Consider the following 24944-nt stretch of genomic DNA (forward strand, 5'->3'; position numbering starts at 1 on the left):
CTATGATGCTTCCATTCAGGAATAAGCCCTCTTGTGCGGCTGTTCTTGCGCAACAGGCCAGTGTAGACAGGCAACATGAATTTCTTGTTAAAATGGCCATCGGAGCTTTCTTGCGCAAGAGATGCTTGCGCACAGATGCTTTTGTGCAAAGCACAGCTCTTGTGCAAAAGCACATGCCAGTGTAGACGCTCTCTTGTGCAAATACTTTAATGCAAAAACTCTTGAGTTAAAAATATTTGCGCAAAATCTTGCCAATGTAGACGTAATCTCGGTGTGTAAAGCTCAGGCAGTCAGCCTGGTCCAAGGTGGGGTTCCCACTGAGCCTTAATGACTATATTATAGTTGCAGCAAAGTATCTGGTTATTTAAAAAAAACAGGTATGACATAATATTTCAGTGTTTACATTGTTCCAGCATTCTTTTTTAAACAAATAGGACTTCTCTGTCTTTTTCCAAATTTCTGCAATTAATAAAGGTCTGTTACTTTTCCTTGGATTTTCCATGTCTTGTTCATAACGTAGTCATAATGATTTTTTGACAATTATCCTGCATTTCAAGAAGGGCCTTAGTTATAAGATTTTCCCATAAATCTATCTCTAAGGTCATGTTTTGTTTATTTTCTTTAAATTTCTCCCAATTTTTAAATATCTTTCAGGAATTCAGATCCTAGAAGTGAGAGTAGGAATTATCTGTTGTGTTCACTCTAGGGATGTAAGGGTACGTCTACACTACAGCGCTAGTTCGAACTAACTTAGTTCGAATTAGTTAATTCGAACTAAGCTAGTTCGAACTAACGCATCTAGAACTAAAAACTAGTTCGAACTAGCGTTTTGCTAGTTCGAACTAGCAAGTCCACATTGAGTGGACTCTGAACAGGGCTTAAGGATGGCCGGAAGCAGTGCCGGCAGGGCATAAAAGGAGGACTTAGAGCATGGAGATGCTGTCTCAGGCTAGCCGAGGGCTGCGCTTAAAGGGTCCCGACCCCCACCCCGGACACACAGTTCTAAGGGGTGCCCCGCTTGCAAAGAAGTTCTGGCTTGGAGTGCCCTGAGTGCCCACACTGGGCACATCACACCACTCGGCCATCAGCCCGGCTGCACTTGCCGCAGGCTGCCATCTGGGGAGAGGGAGTAATTGGGGGGCTGCAGGAGAGCTTCCACCCCTAGAAGCCCGCAGAGCCAGCCCAGTCCTCCCCATCGGGGGCTCGTACCCCATTCCTCCCTCACCTCCTTCCACTTATCCTTCCCTAGCCCCCCTTCTTATTGATGTACGAAATAAAGATAACGTTTCTTCCAACATTGACTCTGTCTTTATTGAAAAAAACTGGGGGAGACTAGGAAAAGGAGGTGGGAGAGGGGAAGAGAAAGGCTGGGAGAGGGGAGGGCAACTAACATGATCAGGGGTTGGGAACAGGTCCCAGATGAAGAAAGGCTGCAGAGACTGGGACTGTTCAGCTTAGAAAAGAGGAGACGGAGGGGGGACAGGATAGAGGTCTCTAAAAGCAGGGGTTGGGTGGAGAGGGTGCATTCAGAAAAGTTCTTCATTAGTTCCCATAAAGAAGAACTAGAGGACACCAAAGGAAAGGAATGGGTAGCAGGCTTGAAACTAGTAAGAGAAAGTTGTTGTTCACAAAGCAAATAGTTAACCTGTGGAACTCCTTGCTGCAGGAGGCTGTGAAGGCTACAACTACAACAGAGTTGAAAGGGAAGTGAGATCAAGTCATGGAGGTTGGGTCCATGGAGTCCTATTAGCCAGAGGGTAGGAGTGGTGTCCCTGCCCAAGGTTTGTGGAAGGCTGGAGAGGGATGGCACGAGACAAATGGCTTGGTCACTGTCTTCGGTCCATCCCCTCCAGGGTCCCTAGGGTTGGCTGCTGTCGGCAGACAGGCTACTGGGCTAGACGGACCTTTGGTCTGACCCAGTACGGCCATTCTAAGCTCAGGGCTCAGGGTCGGGGGTCTCAGTGGACCCCCTTGATTTTCATGCACACCTGCTCCTGGGTGGCCAGGCTGGCAGCTCTCCTGCCCTAGACGGCCACTTTCCTGTGCCTAGTGCGGAGATCGTGGACAAGGTCCACGATGTCCGCACTAGCCCAGGAAGGTGCCCGCCTCTTGCGGTCCAGGGCAAGCTCCCGGGAGCCGCCAGCCTGGTCCCGGCAAGAGGGGGTGGGCTGGGGGGCATCGGGTGGGTGGCTCTGTGCCATGCCAGGTGCAGGGTCTGCTAGCTGGGTGCTGGCAGGCTTGCACCTGGCACGGGCACCGTAGCCAGCCCGTGCCCCTTTAAGGGCTCCGGGGCCGGGAGGGGGGCATAGAGTTTCCCTGGTGTTGGCCAGAGTGGCCACCAGGGAAACCTGGGGAGGGCTAGCCTCCCACTAGTTCGAACTAAAGGGCTACACAGCCCTTAGTTCGAACTAGCTAGTTCGAACTAGGCGTTAGTCCTCGTAAAATGAGGTTTACCTAGTTCGAACTAAGCGCTCCGCTAGTTCGATTCAAATTCGAACTAGCGGAGCGCTAGTGTAGCACCTATTAAAGTTAGTTCGAACTAACGTCCGTTAGTTCGAACTAACTTTGTAGTGTAGACATACCCTAAGCGACTAGTCAACTATCAGATAAGCATATGCTTATCTGATAGTTGACTAGTGACTCGACTAGTTGCTTTCTCCCCCCCTTGCTGCCTCTATCAGAGAGGCAGCAAGGGGGGGGAGCAGGAGGCGATGTTGGCTTAAAAGCCGGTTACCCCCAGCACTGTCTCTGTGGCAGGGGAACAAGGGTGCAACAGGGAACTGGCAGTGCTTCCGCCTTTGAAATGTAGTTTTAGTACTATTAATAATAACTGATAATACTTCACACTTATGTAACACCTTCCTTCTGATGGTCTCAACGTGTTTTGCAAACATTTATCAATTTATTCCAACAATACTGGATGAGGTGGACATATTTTACATTCCCATTGGTTTTGTCAATATCCTTGGCAATTAAAGTTGGATTTAGGCACCTAAAGAGGAAGTTAGATGCTTTCCTCCCTTTGTGAATATAATCCTAAGTGAATTATTTAGGGTATAGAGATACCCTAAATAACTACTGATCACTTAATATTTGTTCAGGTATTTTATTAAGTTTTTCCAGACTTACTTGATAGTTACCGCAAGTCCTTTGTTAAGTATCTCTGACATGGTAATAGATAAATACTTTCTCCATGGTGATAGCAAAATAAATAAAACTGGTTGTTTGGCTCAGACTCAGACTTTAAGCCTGGAAAGGATTTTCATGATCATTTAGACTTAACTCCTGCATATTGCAGGCCACAAAACCTCACCCATCCACTCCTGTAGTAGGCTCATAATCTCTGACTGAATTGCTGAAGTCCTCAAATCTTGTGCTCCAAGGCACGCAGTTATGTGGCCTCTTTGGACACTGTCAAGATGGTTCAGTTTTAGCTCCTTTTTAGCAGAAATAAAACTGCCTGCTCAATCTCCACTTTCTTCTTATATCTAGTCCTTAGTGACTCCTCTCTTTTTTGTTTTCCTATCGCTTAGTGAGTTATACGGAAACATATTTTCTAGAAGACATCTGAGCCATCCTCTGCTGCAAATCTATGGCCATATATTTCCATGTGTAACCTGGTCTGCATTATATACATCCTGCCATAGCTACCTGTTGTGAAGAAGGGTTGATGTGACTACATCCCTAGCATAAACTGGACTGAGACTTAGACTACTGAACTTCTGTCTTGTAACAATGACCTTTCACCACTACTGCCCAGAATGATTTAAACCCAGCTAGGAAAGGCTCTGAATACTACTACATATCCTTAATGTAACATATTCCCTCGGAAATGTTGTGTTTGAAACAGAGGGAAGAATATTTGTTTTGAGTTTCTAGGATTAGAGCCCAGAGTATTGTGAAGCTAGTTCACCTGGAGGATCATAGGTGGCTCCCCACCACTTTTCTGCCTCCTCAGTCCTGGAGTCTGCAAGGGGTTGATCAAAAGTCCCCAGCACAAGTTAAAGAAGTCTCAGGGATGTTCTAATTTGTACTATAGGATAACTGTTTCCAAATGGCCACCCTATAGTCTGTTTCATTGGAGCACATGGAGTCCTCTCCATCTTCTCCTCTACCTGAAACTCCCTATATGCTAGTTTTTGATGGAAAAGTGGTACTCAGAGGGCTAGCTAAAGGAAATCTTAGGGATCTGCCCTAAATCAGCAGTTCTGAGGCCATATTATGTATGTCATGCAAAGTAAGTTGAGTTGGAATGAGTTAATGACAGGGAACCTGATGCTCCTCTCAGACCAATTTTTCATCTATGTAACTCTTCTGATTTCTGATATACATTATAAGAGAAAGTCAGAACCAAGGTTTTATTCTTGCTCAAAATATAATGGTTTTTATCAGACCCTTAATGTTACTTGCATGTTTGTTTTGGGGCATGAATTTAAGGTCATATTATACTTTTTCTGTATAACTTTCCCATGGATTCTTGAATAATTTGTTTTGGGTTGATGATAGTATGCTACAGATTTAACCATTCTAGTCCGGCACTGTTGGGACCTGATCAGTGACAAACCAGAGGATTTGCTGAACCAAGGAAGGTCAATATTGCCTAGAAGCATTAGCACCACTTCCACTGCTTACTGGGCATTTACAGGACATTTAGGGGTAAATTAGAGCTAAATAACACCACAGAACACTGAAGCTACATCTAGACTACACGCCTCTTTCGAAAGAGAACGTCTAGACTACAAGCAGATTTTTTTGAAAAAGCAAGCCACTTTTTCAAAAGAGAGTCTAGATGCTCTCTTTTGAAAAAACACAGTTTGCATTCAATAGCACCTTTTTTCAAGAGTACTTTTGAAAAAAGGCGTTTCTTCTCGTAAATTGAGGTTTACCGCAATCGAAAAAACTGCTGTGTTCTTTTGATTTACTTTCGAAAGAACGCGACTGCAGTCTAGATGCAGGGAAAGTTTTTTTTTTTAAAAGGCCACTTTTTTCGAAAAAAACCCTGTAGTCTAGAGACACCCTGAGAGCCAGGGTTGGTGACTGTAAACAAACTTCATGGGACCATGGGAAACTTGGCCACACCCATGATTAGTGGTTGTTGCTGGATTAGAGAGGTTCAATCTGTACTGCCTTTTATACGGTCAACAAATTCTGCTGATTATATCCTATCATACATTCTCTGGGATGAGAAAGCTTAGGTGTCCACTGGAACCAATTCTGTCTATTAGTTTTACAAACAATTGTAACACTTATCTGGGCAGTGAGAATGTAAAGCTTCATAGTCTACTAAAAATATTATAATACCCAAGTGACTACATCTCACTTTACTATATTAATTATTGCAAACATTACCAAGTAAGCAAGAGATTGACATGATTGTCTGAAGAAGTTTTATGCAAGATGCTAATTTAACTTAGATTTGTCATGTTGTAACTTGTGGTTGAGTATGCTTTGCATAATTGGAGACAAGATATCTAGCAGTTAGAACACAAGAATGGAAGTTAGTTAAAATGCTTTGGTTGAAATGTACTTGAGAACTGCAAATTAATGTGACAAAATAGTCTATTTCAACTAAACAATTCTCAGAACGAATATTTTTATATGAGCAGTCAAATGGCACATATGCTACTTGTTTTCTTTTCTTACTATTATTATTTGTTCTGTTTCTATGTATATATTTATACTGAACTTAAATTGGGTTTCTGTGGGAGTGGGATTCTGCTCAATACATCATGTGGAAGATCTCTTTTGAGATTTCTGATAGAAATATGACAAGTTTCAGGGATGTTCCAGTTCAATTTGACTCTGGAAAAAAACAACAAAAAACAGTGAGTGCAGTGCAGAGTACAGAAGTTAACAAAGAAAATATCCTTTTCCTCTGGATCATGATCAGTTCCCATTGGGCCATTACATGTACACTACATTTAGACTGGCCCACTATGCTATCAAGAAATTCAAGAATCTTCTACTAAGCCACAGAAAATTCAAACTATGGAACCAGAGCTTGTTTGCGATTTTGTTTAATCGAGACTGTTTATAAAGCTGGTTTCCTATTAAAGATATTTGTTGTTGCAAAAAATGTTTCCTTTCTTTGGAAGAAACAATCTGAGCACTAAAAGATTTTGGTTAAAGGTATAAATGTTTTGATCCATGCCCAAAATATTTAAATTCAGATGTAATACTTTAGTTCCTCATGGGAATTACAGTTCATTTACTGCATGGCTCCATTCTCCTTTAAGGACTGTTATACATCTGTACTTAATCTCCCATAATGCACTACCTCCCCTCACTCAGAGGACATACCACAATGAATATGGAAGATGAAGTCTGACCAGTGAGTCCAGCCTACACTAATATTAATACCTAGATCTTATCTGGCACTTTCTTATTGACAGTCTTCACACATGAGACAGTATTATCTTGATATTGTAGAGAGGAGAAGGGGAGCATGAGGCACTCAAACTACCTCTCATAGACACTGTCATGGTATTTCAGAATAAAAATATTTCAGTTCTCAAGTTTTTTTGCCAAAAATCACAACTTTCTGAAGAAATTTTTTTAATAGCTTGTATGGACGAAGAGGTCTCAAACCCATTCCAGGAGGGCTTATTAAGCTTGTGCTCCACTATCCATGACCAACTGTGGGCAGAGACTATGGGAAGCCCTGCCTCAGAGGTCTAATATGCAGTAAGCTCATGGTTCCTGATTGGCTCCCCATCCTATAACAACTCAAAGGATGTTCCCAGAAGTGGTTAGGCAACAGGAACTATAGGAGATCTGAACCTTGTCCATTTACTTTCTCCTCTTGAACTCCTGCCTTGATTTGGACCACATCTCCTGATCTAGTCCTGAAACTTGACTCAGATTCTCATAATTGGTATTGACCCTGGCCTGGAACTCGACTACGAACTGTTCTGCTACTCTCAGCCTTATATTTGAGCCTGCTCTGACTCTTGGCTTCAAATCCCTTGTCAGGATCCTGACACAGATCCAATTAGAACCTAACTAACTATGCAGAATAAGAACTATGTACTCATACTTCCATGTGAATTCCTTTAGTTTTAACCTTGCTAGAACAGTTTTAGGGATCTCTCCAGGGCAGGTATAACTAAGGTGTAGACAGAAAGTTATTTGAGCAAAGACTCTCTTCTTTGTTGCTTTTGCATAGAAGAGCCCAATACAATCGGATCTTGACCCATGATGAAACAAGCCAAACACTGGTAAACTATAACTCCAAAGTCATAAATAGCTGTTTCAGATAGGTACATATATTTTAACACATTCCTGAATGAAACAACAAGATTCTAGCTATTACTCATATCACCTATGTTGTTTCCTATGCCTTAGGCTAGCTCATCCAATGTAGTCCTAAATTAAGTTCTAAACAAATGTCCTTAAGTGCACTATCCATGCTAGTGATCATATTGCTTGAGCAAAAGCACATGTAATTGTGTATTAGTAATATTATTATTTTGTGGATCAGAACAAAACAGCAGCCAATTTATATGTTCCAGTTTCAGATTGCTGATTGCCTTGACCTGCCTATTTGGCATTCATAAATAACCTAAAAGAGCAAAAAGAAGAAAAAATGAGGTGGCAGCTACATATGTTGGGGTAAAATAGAGCAAGTATGACCCAGAAAGAGTGAGAATAAATGCCATTTTTTTAATGCCTGGAACATTTTTAGATATTCAGAACTACTAAATTATAGAGAAACCCATTTTCTAAAAACCCCATAATAGGGATTCCCTTAGACAAGTTAAGTCTGAAATTCTAAATTTGTTTCTCACTTTAGGCAAGTTCCAAAAAGGAAAAGGAAAAGGAAGGTTTCTAGATTTCCCCTCATTTCTAAGCCTATTCCTGAACATAAACCCATCCTCCCTGACTCCTGCTGTCAAACTTGACTCTTGGCTCCCTACAGCACTTCACTCTGATGGGGTATGTCTACACTGCACACTTATTTTGGAATAAGATACCCTGGACGAAATACTCTAGAATTGATTATTTCAGAATAGAGCATCTACACTACAGGGAAGCCTTACAATTAGTCCGAGACAGGCTCCTCTTTTGTGGATGCACTACCTCAATTTAGAGTCCCAATAAGCACTAGGAAGTAATTACTTTGACTGGCCCTGGGGAGGAGCTATTTCAAAATAGCAGCAGTGGAGTGTCTATACTATAGCTATTTCAAAATAGCAGTTTTGGAAGAGGCATTATTCCTCATAGAATGAGGTTTACAGAAGTCAGAATCAGAAATCCATTATTTCAAATTTATTTCAAAATAACGGAATTGCTGTGTAGAAGCTTGCATTGTTATTTTGGAATAACGGCCCTTGTTCCAAAATAACGCTGCTGTGGAGATGCCTCCATAATGTTCTGGGTGAATTAATTCTTTCACCTCAGCTAGCCCTGAGAATCCCTGACCTTGAGAAAAGCACCTGTGGTCTTCCAGATTTAACCCATTCCTTCTCACTAGCCAAACAAACCACCCCATCACAATACTTTACTTTTGGTCCCAGCATGCTTGTTTGTTTGGTCAAATAGTAACATGTATTCTGCAGTACTGCACTCTGAGGATGTAATTTTGGTAGCACAAGTATTAAAACACACTCTTAGTAGTCATTTCCTTTAGCAATTGTTAATTTGAGAGGAACTATCTACCATCTACTATGTATTTGAGAGAGTTTGTCTGTGTCCATTCAAGAACTCTTCCTAAACTGTAAGAACTGTGTAGCTGCGCGGCAGTGAGTTCAGGCTACTGAAATTTCAAAATGGCAACCGGACGGGACCATGCAAATAAAGCCCGGGATATTTAAATCCCGGGCTTCATTTGCAACTCCGGTCATCTCATTTGCCTACCTAGCTCGAATTAATGAGCTAGTGTAGACATACCCATGGAGAGGCACTTCTCACCTGGCCCCAAGCTGCTGCAGTGGGACAGGGCTGGAATAGTCCTTTCCCCCCCAGAGCAGCCTGTATACTGAACCCCTCATCTCCAGTTCAACCCCAGAGCACTGATTTAAATCAAGTGTGTACTTTTTCATTTTACTTTCCAAAAAACAAGAATTAAGTGAGTTAAGTACCCAAGCAATATCAGGTAAATCTTCTAGTTTATTATAATTGTTATTATCTATTGTAGTGGTAGAAAATGGTTTTGTTTGATGTATATGATTTTCAGTTTCTTCTACCAGCCTATTTTTATAGGCCAACTATGACTCTAACTTAAATGCTGATATTAAAAAAAATAAAACTTTTACTCTTCCTTTTTATGAGTAGCATTTTTCTGTCTGACTTTCCCTGTATAAAATGAGACACTTTTATGAAAGACTATTAAAGTAGTATTAAAACTTTAACACCCGATTAGTAGAAAACAAGGTTTGCACTATGACATAAGAATTCTTCAGATATTATCAGATAGGCTAGGAATCTTTTACTTAATATTCTAAATTAATCCCAGCACACACAAAAATCATTGTTTTCTGTAGCACAGACTTAGTTCTGGCTCCTATCCAAACACTAATATGCTGGCTTTATTGTCTGAGGTTCTGCAACTTCTTCCCAGATTTGGGAGTTAAATTAGACACCTGTAACTTCTCTTAAATAATTACAGAGTGAGTTAAAAAGAAAGTAGCTGATCTTATAGGGTGGTGAACACCCTCAACTCTCATTTAGTTCAATGTCCTGTCCTTTATATGGGCCCAGGGACTACAAAAAGTTATCTTTTCAGGTTTGAGCAGAATTCTGAATTACCTCTTTCTTTAACCCATCCACAATGAGGCTTGAAATCTTTTGCAGATTTTGCTGTTCAAAAGATTAATTTTACATGTTCAGAAAACATAGAACAGGTCAAAGAAACTGAACTCTCTTTCCAAAGGTAAGTGAGAAGAAGGAAGAATGCAGCACATGAACTGCAAGGGGGACACCTTATAGTCACATATATAAAGAAGTAGATGCATTGAAAATCATTCTTGTGTCAAACTGAAGATATTCTTGGTTGTCTTTTCTCTCATATTCATGGCCAAGAAATTTCTTCTACACTTAATTTTTGCAGAGATGCAAAATCAAAGAAAATAAAATAAACAAGAAATCATTGTTGGTTTACAGTCTTCAAATCAGAGGTTTTGCTTTTATATAACTTAAATGGATGGACAGTGTTTACTAGTACCTTTCATCAGTCCTTTTTTGGAAATTTATTATTATGGGTTTGCTATTGTGAGCATGTTTTCTTTATAATGGATCATTGAGATGATGATTCTTATAATACACATTTGCAATAAATGGTCTTCAGTATTAGCATATTTTGTCTTTTACTCATTCAGAATGAAAGCTGAACTCTAGCACAGCCCAATACAGTATTACATGATTCCCGAAATACCACCAATCTCGCAAGGTATGTTCTGTGCTGTTACACAGAACAATATAGCAGGTATCACAATCTCTAGAGATCCATTAAGTCTTAAGGGGAGTTGGCAGTTTGTAGCATGTGCTAATGTTTAATTTGGATACAAATTGAAGTTAATTATATGCAAGTGGTTTGTGACTCAACCATTCCTATCTATATTTAAATCTACTTATCTGGCTTTGTTTTATTCCAGTCACATAAGCCATATAAAGAAAAGCTAGTCTATAGCCTTGCAGAATATGACCAGGTAATTCTAATTTGGCATTGAGATGTGACTGATTTGCTTTCTGAAGTGCAGCACACATTAGGAATTGGTTGCCAAATTAAGAAAAATGTCTTAAATGTGGCACAGAATATCAATACACAATCTTCAAAGCTTTTACATAGACTATAGAACAAATCAAATCAAGAAAATTAGACTGGTTCACTGGTAAGGTTCAGAAGCCATTTGTAAGCCAAAAACCTTCTCATGGAGTTAAGTGAAAGTTGGCTAGGTCTTGTTTTCTCTTCTCTAGAATCAGCTTTTGTTTAGAGCAAGATTTGAGGAAGCAAGTTAGAAAGTGCAGATGTGCAAGGGCAAGATAAGAGAAGCACATGGAAACATTACTAACCATTTAAACTTTGCAAAGGGACTGATTCTGATATCCTTCCTTACACTGAGCTACATCTTACACCATAAATAGTTTCACTGCAAAAAAAGGATTTTAAAATCTGACCTGAAATTAATCACTGCTGGTTTTTTTTTAATAAAGGAAAAATAGTCTATTGTTCATTAAAGGGCATATTCTTCCATGCTTATTCACGAATAATAATTTACTCTGCAAATAGATTTTGATTAGAAACTCACTTTGTGAGTTGTCCCATTAATGTGATTAAGTGTTGCAAAATTGGACCCTAAATTTGTAATCTAGTAAATTTAATAAATAAGGACAAATATATATTACAATGATTGCAACTCTTATTTGGTTACATTGACTCACAGTGGGAAAGAAGAGACTTGTTCACTTTTGTGAACAATTCTCCTTTGAGTGCTTATTCACAGCAGCAATGACTTGGAGCCATTGTGTTGATTGAAAGATAAAGATGCTGTACTGTCCTCTATATGGTTTAACACTGTAGCACTAGGCATTTATTCCTGAAATATTTTTGGTGGTTTCTCTTGCCTGTTATAACTTGCAAACAATGAATGACCATGCTGTTTTAAATATAGTAGACAGATATTATTTCAATACCTGACTACTGGAATAGAACAGATCTGCAGATCTTTTTTTTTTAAATTATATTACTTACTCTAATAAATACTTTAAACACTACACTTTGGGTGTATTGACCTGGGGAAGTGTCATATTGCCATTTTTGTTAATTTTGCTGAACTTTGCATATTGTGTACTACCAGATGCAAGCAAAGAATGCAGATCAACTTCAAGAAGACTGTCTTTGTTTCATCCTAACATCCTGATAACTAATCTAGCATTCCAAGTTCTGTATCCTCACACACTGAAGTGGGTATCTATTCTCAATTCAGCAGACACACATCCATATACAACGCTGGTGCTTACATGCATGCAGAGAAAACCTCAGAAATGAACATATTAATTCTTTCAATTCTAGATAAAAGCTGTTTAAACATGTTTGCTGAATATTTTTTCTGTACATACTTCATACGAATATAGTATACCTGTAGACATATTGTACATAGGTACATAATTATAGGTAATTTATGTATATATTAATTTGACAGATATAGAGATCCATGAACTAACATGTGCACAAACTGAATGATAACTTACCTATGGAAGAATTTCTTCTTTTTTCTTTTCACTTAAGTTTGTCCAGTGTGTGGGAAAGAGACATCCACTATTCAAATTTCTTCACTCGGCTCAGATAAGATAGTGAGAGTTTTCAGTTCATACTAACAGTGCTAACTACATTCCAGGAAGGCTCCTCTTGCTCCAGCCCCAAGTCAGTGAACTCTTCCAGCACAGTCACATTTTATTTATACACATACTGTCCTTTTCAAAACAAGCAGCCAGCTGGAATGATTCAAACCTCTGTTCAGCACACCGTTAAAATGCAGCTTCCTTCTTGGACATGGAAATTACACCAGGGAGTAGTCAGAGAACAGCAAAAAGGCTATGAGAACTATTTAATCACCCGAATACCAGCTGCTCCTGCTACTACTGCTGCTTCTGGTGCTGCTAAGACTGCTACTGCTGTGTCTCTTGTTTAGCTGTAGTCAGTCTCTCTTTCCCTTTCTCTCATATCTACAGAACTATAAAGGCAGCTTTGCACGATTTTGATTGGCAGAAACGGCCAATTCCTTCAGCTAATCAACCTCAAGACTTTCAAGGGCTAGAAGCTATTGTGATGTCACTCTCTGAATGACACGTTACAGATGAATACATTCCAATGGAAGCTAATTCAGAGATCAGCTGCATTCGTCTCACACCACTGTGATTGATTTGCTGCTTCTGGAGGATTTGCATAATCTGTCGCTGCACAGTTGGACCCACTCCGTTGCATAAAACGTGTGTGAGAGAGAAATACTCACTTTCTGCTTCTGACCCCCTACTCCTGAAGGAGTAACTAAAATCATGGGAAAGTGAAAAGTTTAGTGATTTTCCTAAGGGAAAACTGATTGTGAAAAGTATAGCAGGAGACTAACACTTTTGTGAAGCTAATGGTAACCTCCTTCTCTAAAGCTAGGACCCACAGAAGAAGAAAAGTGCATCCTTAGCAAAACAGAGGGGGAGAGCCAAAATCAGCTTAATTACAAATAATTGTATTGATAGGTGTGATGGTGTGGATGGGTTCAACCAGCTGTAATTTATTGCACTTCATCTAAGAGGCACACAGTGTCTTTCCATCTATATGGGACATAAACATCCCTTCCCCACCAAATGCATACTTATTGTTCAGAATCTTCGGTGCCATACACTTAAAGATTACCCTTGATCACACTGCCATAGTCAAGGATCATGATTTTTAGGCAACTTTCTTACCTTATATTACAGGAAAATGTAGGCTCTCTGCTGTAACGCCTAGTTTCTAGTTTTAACTGGTTTGATTGAGGCACATAGTTATCCTTTCATTCCAAAATGCTTCATTCATGATAGACTTAAATACTAAAATGTAACCACTTCTATGCAACCCAGGCACAACATAACCCACAGTAAGGGAAGGGTATTTTTTAATAATGTACCTATGCTGTTACCTATGTGTGTCTGACAAATGAAACAGGATCACTGCGTTCATGCAGTGTAGGCACACATCCCCTGTACACAAGGTCCCATCTGAAAAATCCACACAGTTTATTGCAAGGAGAACTCAGTTTATCTACAATGCCTTGGAATGATGAAGGGCTAAATTGAGTCTGCCAGGATTCAAACCTGAGATTCCAGAGATAGCAGGTGTTTTTAATCTGTTGCTTGGAATCTTAATTTGTCACTTCCAGCTCAAATTTAGAGATTAAGTTGAAATTAAAACCCAAAATATTTCTGGTTTATTTGCTATAAAGCCCAGATTATGCAGAATCTGTGGAGATTGCAAATACTCATAACATATTATGCCCTTCTCTGTAATTTTGCAGGGACTATGGCTGTGATTGAGGACCCCAAAAGAATTAGATGCTCAACTAACACTGAAATTCAGTAGAAGTTGCTCCTTAATTCCCTTAGATGACTTTGAAAATCACAGTCTAGATCAAAACATCCAAAGCATTTTACAAATTCAAGTTAAATTGTCCCAATAGGAGAGAACCCCATTTAAACTAGATAACCGTAGGCAAATCTAGAACAATTGCCTTCTATCGTAAGCACTCCAGGAGCTTCATGAAAAGTTCAAACTCAGGCATCAACCTCCATCTGCTCCTATTCACACACTTCACTCCCATCTATATGCATAGTGATATAATATTGGAGAAAGACACATAACTTTGGATTGGGCTACTTAACTTCACCACTGTGGAAAAGGGTGTACATCTGGCAGAATGCTCTTCTGCCGCAGTCAGATGTACCAGGCACTATTCCTTTCCTATTCCTTTGAATTTAATGGCATATCAAAAAAAAAAAAAAAATGCAATAGCACGGATGCTCCTTTGGAGGGCTAGCAGCCAAGTGACTAAGCATGTCCTCAAAAAAAATAGTTTAATTTAGATGATAATGTCAATATACTCAGCCACTCACAGAGCTTTATTCCATATCCTTACGGTATGTCATCGTGGAAGACTCCAACACAAGGCTGTGTGGCTATTAATTTATACCACTTCAAAACTCTCCTTCCCTATCCAATGTCTTAAAGACCATCTCGAGTTGAATACATGACATCTTACTGTACCTTCTAGATAGTGTCCTCCCACTGACACAAATATCCACAAATCAATACCTATTTCAGCTCTCTCCTGCTGTTCAGGATAATATTCCAACCCTGGTCTGTTCATGCTACTGTCTGGAGTTTCAGAGATTGCTTGAAGATTAATGTTGGTGGGCTAGACCCATTTGCACAGATCAAGAGCCTGGCCTTTCCAAATTGGAATTATATCAAAACAATTACCAACTGGTCTGTCAAATCTACTTTTAATAATTGAAACACAAGCAAGCTGCTCTGTCTCTGAGACAAAAAGAGCATACCCACCTTTGGATAAGGGATAAACAAACTCCCACATATCAAATTCCTGCTTCTATGTATTCTGGTAATGGGGTTAAGAAGACACTTTTTGTCTACATTCTCTCCCACTAACCATGAATTTTTCTCTATCCCCCATGTGTCAGTTTGAAAGATTCATTCAGCTTGGAACAATGTTGGTTTCCAGTACAATTTCAGAGAGAATTTGTAACAAAATAATTAATGGAAGAGAGGCCAGTGAGAAAAATAATTCAGCAAAAAAACCAGGGTGAATAACCCCCCGAGATAGAAAGGAAGAAACAGAGGAAGTTTGTAATTCTAATTATAAAAGATCCACTTATTTATAGCATGAGAGATAGTCTTCTATCCTTTACATATAGTATGGACTTCTCATTATAAAATGAAATATTTGTAAATTGAATTACCTTTGGAAATAAAATATTAGTTAATACCATCATTATAAATGTCTATGCATTTATACTTAATCACTTGTGAATCCTTTCTGCCATCTATGTCGGCTGGGAAATTATAGATGAAATCAGAAGGCCATCTTGATCCCTCTGCCACACTTTGCAGAGAGCATCTCATTTCCTACCCACAATTCTTCAGAGTATGTAAATCTTTAGCTCTTTAAAATTTGTTCTTGAAAACCCCATAGTTTATAAATTCTGGAAACAAGTTAAAAATATTTGACTCTACTAAAGCTCATTGTCATCTCCCAGTCCCACCATTAATGAGCTTAAGCATGCTGGAATCAACAAGATACCAAGTCCATCAGAAATGGGTGCCTAAAGTAAAATTGATAAGAGCTGCTGAAGATTGTTTTTAAAATCATGTCCCCTACTTTGATACCTTTGTAAAACCAGAATCCGAGGTCCCTATTTATCTATCCTTTCTCAGGCACCTATGTGGCTCCCATCTCTTTAGTGTCTGTATGACTCACATTCCTTAATGTATTTATCCTCACAACACTCTTGTGAGGTAAGAAAGTTCTATCTCATTTTTTCAGCTGGGATCTGAGGCACAGAAAATAAGTGTCTTGCCCCAGATCACATAGTTCATCTGTGGTGGTGGAGGGCATTTTGAGACAAAGGTCCAAGCAGACACCCTAATGACAGAATCATCTTTCTCTCTCTTTAAAAAAAATTCTATCACAAACCTTTCAAGAATATAAAAAGGAGTGTTTTTGCCATTGCTATGTATATTTTGTGCTTTCCACTGTTTTCCTCATACACTTGTTGCAATCCAAGGATATTTTTTAAAAAAATTATTCCATTCAAAGAAAACTGTACAGATAACAAAAATCTCCTACATTTATAAAGGGCACTGCTCCAAAAATAACTCATAGTAAATATAAATGGTTGTTTCAACTATAAGCATCCTCCCACTCTTTGGCTACAGAAGAATGACTGTTAACATTCAATTCCTGAGTTTTACCACAGGAAATGGCTATTTTTCAAAGGACCGGCTTATCCTTGAGTTGTGGAGGCATCATGTGAGCTTTCCAACAACAAGAAAACTGAGCATGGGTTTGATGAAGCTTATTTCAATGAATGTGCACAACAGATTTAGGGACAGTTCTTTAGCTGGTGTAAATTGTCATAGCCACTTAGACATCAATGTAACAATGGTAACATACACCAGCAGAAGATCTGCCGCTTAGGCTATCTCTATACCGTAGAGCTTTTCCGGGATACCAGAGGTATCCTGGAAAACCTCTACAGCGTCCAAGGAATTGCAGCGTCCTCTGCTTTTCTGAAAAAAAAATTAGAAAAAGCAGACCGCTTTTCGGCATCCCTGTAAGCCTTGTTTTATGGGGAAGAAGGGATGTTCCAAAAGAGGGTTTTTTTCTGACATTTGTCCCCATATAGGTGGGCCAAATGTTGGAAAAACCTCTTACGGAAGAAAAGCGGAAAAAGATACGCAATTGCGGTTTGCATTTGCAGATCTTTTTTCGACTTTTCTTTGTAGTATAGACATAGCTTTAGTTTCCAACAGAATCTTCCAGATCAATAAGGATTTGTATTATATTAAGGTAACATGAAATAAATATAAAGCAAATTAATAACCACAGCAGGAAACAAGCTTGCTTTATAGCCTTCAAATAGATACTTTACTAAACACAAGGAATTTCTTTCTAGTGTCTTGATACATTTGTTGTAAAAGAAACCAACACTATGTCTCTAAACCAGAGAATCAGCAGTTATGTAAACTCAGAAATGTACACCTGAATATGATATATAAACATAAATATTATATATGTATATGTTTATTTATATTTACATATTTATTACATTATATATATATATATATATATATATAATATTCAACTGTACACTTCTGAGCTTATATTAAATATGTACAGGCAGTCCCCGGGTTACATGGATCCGACTTACATCGGATCCCTACTTACAAACGGGGTGAGGCAACCCTGCACTAGCTGCTTCCCCCCAGCAGACCAGGGAGATGCAAAGCTAGAGCCCCGCCCAGCAGACCAGGGAGACACGAAGCAGCTTTTCTCAGCAGACACCTCAGCTTGAGAATAAAGGACTGAGGGAAGTGAGGTGTGGGAGAATAAAACTGAGCTCTGGAGAAATGTTTGGCTAGAGTTTCCCCTACAATATGTACCAGTTCCGATTTATATACAAATTCAACTTAAGAACAAACCTACAGTCCCTATCTTGTACGTAACCCGGGGACTGCCTGTATATATATTTTATAGGAATGACACAGACACACACCAAGGCATTCATAGTTTTTACTAAAAGTTTCTGCATTGTCATGGGTTATTCTTTATTTCCCAGATGGTATATGGAGAAAAAGCTGCTAGTATTCCATTTAATGACGAAGCAATGATTTGAAACAAAAAAACAAAACTGTAACAGTGTCCTACAAGGGAGGGAATAAACACAAAACGTATTTCCTAGAATTCTACCCTGCAAACCTTCTTCAATCATATTGCTTCTCTTATTCCACTGTCTATGTTGTATGCAACTTTAACTTTTCTATTGCAGGTGGCAAAGGCTAATTGGATATCTTTGTTCTATAATAGCCTTTATCTTTTCCTCCCTTGTAATGTAATTTTGATGTCTAGGTGTGACTGTTACTCTAAGATCTATATTACTTTCAGAGACTGTTATTATAAACCAATATTTAATTATATGTTATACCAATGTGCTATGACATTTAATATTAGAACTGTCCCACATTGCTCTAATCCTATTAATATCTTACACCTTAAATGCTTACGTAACTAAAAATGTATAAGCTCTTGTCTTCTACATCCAGTTATCAAAACACTTACCATCCAAGAGAAAAATAAATGGACTTGTGCTTCTTAATCCAAAACCTAATCTATATCACTGCTTACTGTACAACCAGGTCATTTTGACTTTGAATGCTGTAGGAAAGACAACAGCATTCTTATCTAAGATAAATGTCATTGTACAGGTTAAATAAACAAACAAAAAAACAGAGCCCCTTGGAATAATTTCTTTTCCCAATTTTTCCCTGAGAGATTTGCCTCCTTCCCTTACCCTTTGTGCTCTTATGACAAACTAAATTTTGTTATTTAAAAAAAAAATCATTTCCATGCTGCTAAATAATGATGTAACAAACATAGGTTGAATATGACCTTAGCAAAACATACAGCAACATAGAAGCTGAAAATGAAGGCAATCTACACAGCAGCATTTTTTTGGAATTCCAAAATATCATAGTACGTGTCTACATTACAAGCCTTTATTCTGAAAAAATGTCGAGCTGGAGGACTTCTTACTTTGACTCGTGGTAACCTTCATTTCATGAGGAAGTTGAGGGGAGAGTATTCTTCCTTTCACTTCTTGCTGTGTAGACAGCACCAAAAGCCAAATTAAGCTATTTTGACTTAAGCTATGCAATTGATGTAGCTGAAGTTGCGTAGCTTAATTCAACTCCAGCCCTGCTGTGTAGACATACCCTGAAATAATATGTTTTTTGCATAAGCAATATTTGAAGCAAAGACAAGGGGAAGGAAACAAATCAGTGACATGCTTGAAAAAGCTTGGTATTTATTTAGTTTTTTAATTTGCTTCAGTATGAACCTCTGTAAATGAGACTTGCTGATCTGCAAGCAAACACCATTTTATTCTCCCTATGCTAGTTGAAGTGTTGAATTCCACGTCTTCCTGATGTGAAAATCAAAGAAATTATTTCAGCTAGTATAATAAAGTAGAGGAGCAGATTATTCAGGTCTTCTCTAATACTGAAGTTGAATAAGCCATCGGCACCATCCCACTGGAAGCAGGTACATTGGAACATTTTTGTAAAGAGCACTTTTCCTCAAGAGATCTGTTCTGTATGTATTCAGAATGATATAATTATTGACTAATATAGGTTGAAAAAAAAAATAAAAAACAATAGTCCTGCAGCACCTTAAGACTAATAAAAAATGTCAGTGGTACCATGAGGTTTCATGAGCACAGCCTACTTCTTCAGATGAGTGGAGTTAAGGGGTCTGGAGTACAAATAAATAATATATGTTGAGTTTTGAAAGGTTTTTCTTCTCTTAGCTACAGATCCAATACATGAAGATTGGATGAGCTGGATTCTATTCCATCTGAGACACCATCATCCAAATTTTATACTAACTTCCACAGTTTATACTAACTTTGTACAGTGAGTTACAGCTGCACAAAGCCTGTGAAGGAAATTTGGTTGTAAAGGCATCAGCTAATGGTTAAACCAGCACTCAAAATTTGGTGATGCATCCTGGCCACATTTCACTTGAGGTACGTCTAGACTACACCTCTCGGTCGACAGAGGGATGTAGATTAGGCACGTTGAAATTGCTAATGAAGCAGGGATTTAAATATCCCACGCTTCATTAGCATAAACATGGCTGCCTTTTTTTTAAAAGGAGCTTTTTCAAAAAAACGGCAGTCTAGACGCAGATCTGTCAATAATAAACCCTTTTTCAACAGATCCTGTATTCCTCAAAAAATGAGGTTTACAGCATCTGTCAAAACAGGGTTTATTTTCGACAGATCCAGTCTAGACTGCCATTTTTTTTCCAAAAAGCTCCATTTTGAAAAAAAGCGGCCGCCATGTTTATGCTAATGAAACACGGGATATTTAAATCCCCACTTCATTAGCAGTTTCGATGTCCCTAATCTACATCTCTCTGTTGACAGAGAGGTGTAGTCTAGACGCAGCCTGAGAGTCCAATATGATCTGCAGAACCTTTTTTACATAAATCAGTGCAAAGATGACAAGTTATTTCTACACTACAGAGTTTTTACAGAAAAAGGCAGTTTTTCTGCAAAAACTCGTGGAGCATCCACACCTCAAGTATGTTTTTGCGGGCAAAAATCAAAAGAGCAGAGGGATTTTTGTGCAATAGGTATTCCTGTTTCTATGAGGAGTAACTCCTTTTTGCGCAAGTGCTCTTGCACAAAAAGGTGTGCGTGGACAGGGAACAGGGTTTTTTGCGCAGAAAGAAGCAATCGAAAAAAGCACTTTTCCATTTGCTAACGGATCATGAATGGTACAGAAAGCACTCAGAAAGAATAGAAACCCCCATAAGACTGTTTTTACAGAGTAAATTTTACAGAGTCAAGTCTGTACTGGAAACAGACTTTCATATCCCCCTTTTTTACCACTTTCCTTGCACTGTTCCATACCCTTTCCTCCTATGGCCTACAAGCCAAATATCACAAGGTTCAGAACTCGAGCTCTAGCTTGGAAAAGAGGAGACCAAGGGGGGATATAACAGAGGTCTATAAAATCATGAGTGGTGTGGAAAAAGTGAATAAGGAAAATTTATTTACTTGTTCCCATAATATAAGAACTAGGGGCCACCAAATGAAACTAATGGGCAGCAGGTTTAAAACAAATAAGAGGAAGTTCTTCTTCACACAGCTCATAGTCAATCTGTGGAACTCTTTGCCTGAGGAGGTTGTGAAGGCTAAGACTATAACAGGGGTTAAAAGAGAACTAAATAAATTCATGGATGTTAAGTCCATTAATGGCTATTAGCTAGCATGGGTAAGGAATGGTGTCCCTAGCCTCTGTTTGTCAGAGAGTGGAGATGGATGGCAGGAGAGAGATTGCTTGATCATTACCTGTTCAGTTCACACCCTCTGGGACACCTGCCATTGGCCACGGGTGGCAGACAGGGTACTGATCTGGATGGACCTTTGGCCATTCTTATGTTCTTATTTATCTGGACTATTTTTTTAAGAGCAAAAAGTGGGACATTCCCATGAAGCATCTCAGGAAAAAGGAGTATAAGTGGGTTGTCATGGACTAATGTAAAATATTTATTAAAAGGAGAAATTAAAGAATAAGATATTTTGTTAGGAAGAGAATTGTGTTAAGTCATTATTTCTCTGCAAGAAGCATAACACTTAGGGATGTGAGAAATATTAGTACAGTGCAACATAATTCAATTGACATGTCCATCAGTTCAATCTGTCAGCCAGGATAGGCTTCCAGTGAAGAAAGAGAGATTGCCTACATCACTGTTGCACATTGTTTTACTAATGGATAAATCAGCATGTCAATGTTTCAAATAAATCCTTTGAAGATCCAATAGTTAAAAGCTCATGCAAGAGAACAAACAGTGAAATTGTACTTGGGCTCACAAGTTGCCTACAGGCACATGGATTCTAATAAATAGGAATCAAAAGCAGCTGCTGGCAAACCCATCATCACATCAGAGAACATAATCTGGTAAACCATGCAATGGTATACAAACAACAAATGGGATTTTTCCCTTGATTGTTAAAAATGAAAGTTCTAAGGTTTGTACTCTTGGTTTAAGAGCTTAAGTGATTTTTTTCTCTCTTTCTTTTCTGAGTTATTTGAATGTGTGGAAGGATTCACAAATGCCTTAATTAGACTCCAGTGGGAGTCTCCTATAACAGGTCCACAGAGGAGAATCTTTAAATACTGTAAGACATTTCCGAAATAAAAGATGAAACTACAAAAAGCATTTTCAAAGGTGAAACTACAAAAAGCATTTATCCTTCCTTTTTACTTTCTTTGTTCTTTCTTTGCAATCCAGATATCAAACTTACACTACTCTTTAATGATGATTTTCTTTTAGGTCAGCTCTCCCAAGCCTAGCTTTTATATATGCTCTAATTTAAAGCAATGAAAATCTACTGTTAAGTCACTTGCAAACCGATATTCTAGCATCACTGTAATACAGTTGTATAAACTGATCCTGTCATGGAGGGTATTCAGTTCCATCTGTTAGAAAAGGACTTTTATCTTTGGAGCCCCAATATCATTTGTTTTCTGTCTGCTCTATTCCTATAGGGAAAAGGCTTCTCATTTATGAGGTACTCCTGTAATGCTCCAAGCAACATGGGAAATTGTAATGTTGCTAAGCTTTCTTAAATCAGTTTCTGTTCTCTTAGGTACCCTTGTCTTCTGTAAATTACCACCACTCTAAGGTAATGTGCTGGATACTCAGAGGGACCCACTTTTTCTTCTGTTTGACAAATTGATTTCAAGGTGGAGAGTAGGGGGTGCATGAACATTGTGCATTTGAACAGAATCTAAATGGAGACTGAAAGTCTCCTTTTATTTTGAGGTGGGTAAAGGCACATGAAGACATTCTAGAATCTAGATATATTCACCTCATATTCCAAATCATGCTTGTCTTCCTCACACATAGTCATGTAAACACCAGTGGAACTACTTGAGTAAGTACAATGAACAACACTCCGGGCTCTAAATGCATTTGCATTACTTCAGCAATCACTCATTATATCTGGCAGTTCCTTTGAATATCATAGCATACCATGCTGTATGGGCAAAAAAAGGGCAGAGAATTTCTGCACTAAATAATCATGAAAGGCACTCAATGATATCTCATGGATGGATGGATGGAAGAAAGAAAGAAAGAAAGAAAGAAAGAAAGAAAGAAAGAAAGAAAGAAAGAAAGAAAGAAAGAAAGAAAGAAAGAAAGAAGTTGCAAACCTATGATGGACTGATTTTTATCCTGGCGCAGCTGTACTGTGAGTCAGTATTAGAAACAGTCTGATGAGATTGGAGTCAATACTGTTGAAGTCAAAAAAACTTTAAGAGAATTGTCATCTGATCCACTAGACTTTTAAAAAATCATAATCTTCATTTTCTTAAAGATGAAAAATATAATAGCGATACCTAATGGGCTTTCAAGGAATATAGATTTGATGATATATTAGACTTTTTTATTTCCAGCAATTATTGTCGTTACAGTTTCTCTTAGATAGGAGTTATTTATAGAATTTCAATTTCATAAAAACATGAAAGTAATACAGGGTGCTGTCAGTTAAGAAGATGTGGCATAATTATAAACAATGCACAATTATCCCCATCTTCCAGACCATTATCATTCAATTCATAATCCTCCTTAAAACGCCACTTCCGTGATGCCTGATCAGAGGGGACCTAATTGAAATAATTAGTAAAAAAGAAATTAAAAATGCGCAGAACCATCAATCACGTGAGCAATCCAAAGCTGAATAACCAAATGGTCCTTGGATAACCAGTACGTGCTTTGTGCTGCCTCATTCCATGTCCATTATCAGCTTTAATATATTTAATCTTAGATTATTAGATTTTGGAACTTTTTATTAGGCTTCTCAAACTTGTAAAAACTAATAATCAAAAGCCTATTTATATCATTAATGAAAAATATATTTCTTTATGTACAGTTGTAGTTGCAATGATTATTAAATAAACATGGAATAACGCTTGGACAGTGAATCTAGGAACTGAATTTAGTGTATAAACGCTAAAGGGCTATATAGATTGCAATGTAGATTGTTATTACAATATGAAAGGTAGATTTGAAAGAAATAGATTAAATAATGGAGAGTTAATAGGGTTGTTTTCTAAATAGAGATCTTTCCTCTTTTATTATATGAAAATCATTAAAGAAATAAGATGCTGTAACCAAAAAAACCCAAACCAAACCAAAACAAACAAACAAAAAAACCCCAATACATAAAATAAGCTCATGCTTATTTTGCATGTTACATCTTGTGCTCCCATAGAGGGCAATATTGCATAAAAGATTGACTTCAGCAAATGAACTAGGTATTTGCCAATTCATGTGTGTTAATATACTTTAAAGAAAAATTGCTATTACAATAAATTTGATGCTGCATTTCCCCTCAGTCAAGCTATGACTAATACACGCAATAAAGTACACAAAAGCGTGTTACATAGCCTCATTAAAGGTGACGGAAATTAATTTTGTAGACTACTTACTAGTAGATTACAGAGGATAAACAGTCACATTTTAACTGATAGGATTTTGTTCAGTAACTAAATCACAGTAAATACTAATTTTTTTGTAATTAAAGTTGGTTGGACAAACTAATAAGAAAATGCATACAAATATGTTGTCAATCATTTCAAACAGAATTTATAAATAAATATGTGCCTTAGAGAAAAGAAAAAGCCTGTGACTTTATAAAAACATGTCATAGTTTACTGATAGAATCAGGGAAAATAAATATATAGCAGAATGAGTTGTGGCATCTTTATCTACTGCATACCAGTCCAGAAGGAAGAGAGAAATACAGGCATATTGTGATTCACTGCTGAGAACTGCAAAGGTGAGATTATCATAATGTGTTCATGTACTCATGTGATCCTCTGTGTGTTGTGAGACATGGAGAACCTTTGTGTTGCCCACTCCCAGGCCTCAAGGCCTATATCTTCCTCTGCCTTGCAGGAAAATTGAATACACTATAAAACATTCACACTTATTTGGAATAACCTGACATAGTAACTGCTTCTTTGGATCCTACGTCTATGTCCCAACAGTACAACAGAAAAGTCAAGGCACAATGCTTTATTAAATTAACAATAATAATAAGAATGAGAACAAAGGGAATCATAAACTAAAGAAAAACATTTGAATAAGCATTTTGATATTTTA

The 24944-nt window shown here is 38.2% G+C and overlaps 1 protein-coding gene across 6 annotated transcripts in view; it reads right to left on the reverse strand.

The window, feature by feature from the left end:
• LOC102456831 (bifunctional heparan sulfate N-deacetylase/N-sulfotransferase 4) overlaps window positions 1–24944 on the reverse strand; it is a 264296-nt gene that overhangs the window by 173602 nt on the left and 65750 nt on the right. For 2 of the 6 annotated variants that reach the window (XM_006112754.4, XM_075929809.1), the window contains exon 1: window positions 12190–15409. The exons of 2 other annotated variants lie outside the window; for them this stretch is intronic. The gene's annotated coding sequence lies outside the window, so the exon portion shown is untranslated. Of the gene's footprint in view, window positions 1–12189; window positions 15413–24944 lie in introns of those variants that run through there. 2 more of the 6 variants (XM_075929810.1, XM_014580495.3) reach the window with 2 other exon arrangements.

Source organism: Pelodiscus sinensis, chromosome 5 (assembly GCF_049634645.1).
Source record: "Pelodiscus sinensis isolate JC-2024 chromosome 5, ASM4963464v1, whole genome shotgun sequence".
NCBI lineage: Eukaryota > Metazoa > Chordata > Testudines > Trionychidae > Pelodiscus > Pelodiscus sinensis.